The 4,477-nt window shown below is 41.0% G+C and overlaps 1 pseudogene; it reads right to left on the bottom strand.

Moving 5' to 3' along the window:
* Positions 1-1,059: 1,059 nt before the first annotated feature.
* On the bottom strand, positions 1,060-1,520 carry LOC103732323 (annotated as a pseudogene).
* Between the last annotated feature and the right edge of the window lie 2,957 nt (positions 1,521-4,477).

Here is a 4,477-nt window from a genome sequence, read left to right as displayed (position 1 = left end):
GAAGAGGGTGTCAGAGCTCCTGGAGCTGTAACCCCATTACAGGTGGTTGTAAGCTGCCCAGTGTAGATGCTGGGAACTGAATTTGGGTCCTCTGGAAGACCAGCTAGTGCTTTTAACTGCTGAGTTGTCTCTCCAGCCCTTTTCTGTCTCAGTGTTCACTCCATTCTCAGAGTGCTGGGAACGTGTGTTCACGTTGGTGACCTTGTTTAATAGTTACAGATTTTGGTGTTTGGAGTCCAATTTTTTTCGGGAGGAAAAAAAAAAGGAATAACATAGGGGCTATTTATTCTGAGCAACTTTGCACCAGAATATATGAATTTTGGATCACTGAGGCAGGAGAGAGCCCAGATTTTGAAACTCCTAAATTCGTGCATTTGTACAACTTCCTAAATTCTAAATCAAAGCACCACTCATTAAAAGGAACCATTTCTAGGATGCATTGTGAATATATAAAATGATAGGGTTCTCTCTAAGAGTTATTCCATTTGACATGGGTAGTTTTACCCTTCAGTCTGCCAACATGACAGAGAGAGAGCCGGTATTTATACACTTAAGCTTTCACAAGGAAGATACCGTGGTGAATATGACAATCCCCTTTGATGTCGCAGAATAGACTCCTGGATGGGAACACAGAGCAAATCATATCCGAAGAGTAAGTTTGTAAAGAGACAGATAAAAATAAATTTAAAAAATTAAATTACACGAATTAATTGTGTGTGTGTGCATGTGTGCTAGGGTGCAGCTGTGGAGATCGTAAGACAACTTGTGGCAATCAATTCTCTCCTTCCACCATGACCATGTGAGTCCTGGGCATTGAACGGAGGTCATCAGGCTTGGCAGAAGGCATCTTTCTTTACCTGATAAGCCATCTCGCTGGTCTAGCTAAATATAAATTTTTATATAATATCAGAGAAAAAGTGAAAACTGAAAAAGGGCTAGAGACACATACTAGCAAGCAGGAGCATGCCATTTCAGGATCTGCAATACAGCAAGTGTGATGGCAGAACTGAGCTTTCAAATTTATTTTAATTAATTAGATTTTTTTCATTTAGTCAGTTTTTACTGACAGTCGTATGTACGACTCCACTCCTGCATCTTCTCGATGGTCTCTTCCTTGTATCTGCCCTTCTCCTTTCCTACTTGGTGGGATTTGACTTTCCATTCCAGGATCTTTTTGCAGTCTTTGTCCAGCTTTAGCCTGGTGATAACCACCTTGCTGGGATGAACGCCCATGTGGCCGGTTGTACCATTAGCCTTTTCCTGCTGCACTCGCTCCATGTAGATGATGTAATTCTTCCTGTGAACATGGACTGCTTTGCTGATCTGCTGACCTTTGTAGTGTCCCATACAAGCTGAACGTCATCATCCTTTCGAATGGGCATGGACCGAACATTGTACTTCCGTCTCAGCTCTTTGGAAAGAGGGGAGGACATAAACTTCCTCAGAATGTGAGAAGGTGCATTGAAATGTCTTTTAAGGTTCCTGCTTTGGTCAGAAGTTACAGAAGGATTGAACTTCATTTTAGCGGCTGCTGCTTCAGTGATGGTTGCAAAAGGGAAAAGCTAATTAATTAAACTAAATTTTTAATAGCACACATGTCTAGGTACCACTGTATTGCACATTGCCACACCAATAAATCATTTAGAAAAAATTTAAGACAGGTTATGACTTACAATATGACTTGTTTATTGCATGGGTATGTGTGTGTGTATCATGCATTCATGTGTATGCATGCTTGTGTGTGAACATGTGTGGGTGCATGTGCAGTAGAGTGGTGTATGTGTGTGTGTGTGTGTGTGTGTGTGTATGTGCAGGCTAAAGGTTGACACTGGCTGTTCACCTTGATTGCTCTATACTTTATTTACTGAGGCAGGGTCTCCTTTTGAATTTAGTACTTGCTGATTCTAGCCAGCTTGCCCCTGGGATCCTGTTTCTACCTCCTAAATTCTGGGGTTACAGTGGGATGCCACGCCCATTCATCTTTTTATGTGGGTCCTGGGGATATGAGTATGGATATAAAGTCATCAGGTAGATTTCACTGGTAATGTTTATCACCTCTAATATTTAACATGAAGTAAATTTTTATGCTTCCTCCTCAAATATAGGTCTTTTAAAAAATTTGTTGATTTTCTGTGTGTATGTCATACAGAATGGTGTATTTGTTTCATTGACTGTTGAAACTACTGATACAGTTACTTTCAAATCTACTTTCTTACATGATATTTGACTATTTGATACTAGGTTTCTTTCTTTATTCTTTCTCAAAATATTTTGAATTTGAAAAGTGTATTTCTTCTTCCCTCCCTCTCTCCCTCTCTTCCTCTCTCTCTCCCGTCCTTCTTTTCTTCTTTTCTTCCTTTCTCCCTTCCTTCACTCCTCCTCTTCCTCCTCTTTCTTTTCCCTTTCATCTTCCATTCTTGGTTAATCTATCAACAATGTGTTTAATTTGCTGTAAATTTATCCCTTAATTTCTTAATTTGTTATTACATATTTCATGTCTAGAATTGACTTGAATCTTAAAACTTGGTTACATTAGGCTGTGGAGATGGCTTAGTCAGTGAAGTGCTTGCCTTGCAAGCGTGAGAACCTGAGTTTGATCCCCGGGACCCATGCAAAAAGGCCAGATGTGGTGATATGTGCTTATAATCCCAGGCTTCTTCTAATATCAGGGCTTTCTTCCTGGACGATGTCATAGCCAGTATTGATTGTTAGCTTGATAGGATCTAGAATGGTCTAGGAGACAAATCTTTGAGCATGTCTGTGATGAAGTTTCTAGCTTAACTGAGGAGAGAAGAACTCTACCTGCGGGTTGGCACCATTCCATGGGATGGGGTCTTGAACTAAATGAAAAGGAGAAAGTGAGCTGAGCACCATCGTTCATCTGCTTCCTGAGTGAGGATGCAACGTGACCAGCTGCCTCAAACTCCTTCCTGAAGTTGCATTTGTCAGTTGTTTTGTCCTACAAACATGTAATTAATGTAGAAGATGCCATGTAAAATTCTGTTCCCTTATTTCCACAAAGCTTCAAAAGCACAGCTCACTCTTGGCTAACTCCTGTTGTCAGCAACTATCTCATGGCAGAAAGAACCTCTAGTAGTAGACTTGGCCCTTTGGGTTCCAGCCCTTACTGTATCCGACAATCCACACTACCTTGTTAGCAGAGTATACTTGATTCTTTTCACCTCAGCTTCTTGAGTCTTGGAACGTGTCATGCCACCATGTTTTAAAAAAAATGTGTATGTATATGTGAGGTGCATGCATGTGTGGGTGCATATGAGAGGTTGATGTCAGGGGTCTTCCTCACTCTGCACTTTCATTTTCTGAGGAAGGACCTCTTGCTAGTGCAGAGCTTGCTGATTCCATTCTGCTAACATAGCTAGCCAGCTTGCCCTGTCTCTGCCTCCAGAGAGCTCTAGGTTACAGCTGGGCCACAACACCTACCCAGCATTTACATGGGTGCTGGGGATTCAAGTCCCTGTACTCACACGTGAGTAATAAGTGCTTTATCCATGAAGCCATCACCCCAGCCCCATACTCAGCTTTTAAAGATGCTCTTTAATGGGCAGATTCGTCTCATCTGGATCCAGGTCTGAAAACAGAAATTCACTGTGTACCCTAAAGCTAATGATTTAATCTGAGTCTAATTTTCTCTAAGCCTTGGTTTTCTATTGTTATTGCTATTTAAAATAGTGTTTGATTGACAAGTCTCATCAATACAGCTTAGATCCCTGTTGTAACACGTTCCCAGAAATAAATTAACGTTTTGTTCTTGAGGGGCCTTAGCAGCAAATCAGGGGACTGGTGCTGACGTGATGCTCTGCTGAACATTCATAGGATGTTTTCATTTTTAGGGAATCAAATAAAAAGAAGGAACATGCTTCTACTTTTTCTCTTCTCCATTATGCTGTCAAAGACTTGTACATGGAATTTTGTGCAATGAATGTATGTGGAAGATGACAGCCATTGCTCGGTCTTTGAGGTGGGGATTGTTGGTAAATTATACCCAGCTGCTCCCCACAGATGAGGAGGGAACACTTTGAGTTGATGGCTATTTTCCTAATGCATTTTGGAATTACTTCATGATACATTGGCACAAGTTAAACATGCAAATGTGAGACACACAGCTTTGAAATATAATAAGTCAGGTCAAGCTTGTTTCAAATAATTTTCCAGCTTTGGTAAGGAAAAATTACAATCATCTTTTCACTTTCTGTGTTTAGAAAAAATGGAATAAGAAACTGGTTTAGGGGTCAGGGAGATGGATCAGTGGCTAAAGCATTTGCCACTCAATCATGAGGACCAGAATTAGATCCTAGAACCCACATAATGCTGGGTGAATGTGGTGGCCTGCCTGTAACCTCAGCATTGGAGAAACAGAAACAGGAAATGCTCCGAGCAGGCTGGCTAGGTAGATTAGCCAAATTAGTGAGCTCTGAGTTCAAGTGAAAGACCTTGCCTCAATATATAAAGTGGAGAG

This window comes from Nannospalax galili, unplaced genomic scaffold, assembly GCF_000622305.1.
Source record: "Nannospalax galili isolate Female #2095 unplaced genomic scaffold, S.galili_v1.0 scaffold633, whole genome shotgun sequence".
In the NCBI taxonomy this organism is placed as follows: Eukaryota; Metazoa; Chordata; class Mammalia; order Rodentia; family Spalacidae; genus Nannospalax; species Nannospalax galili.
Note: the sequence above shows the minus strand (reverse complement) of the source record. Positions and strands in the feature narration are given on the sequence as shown.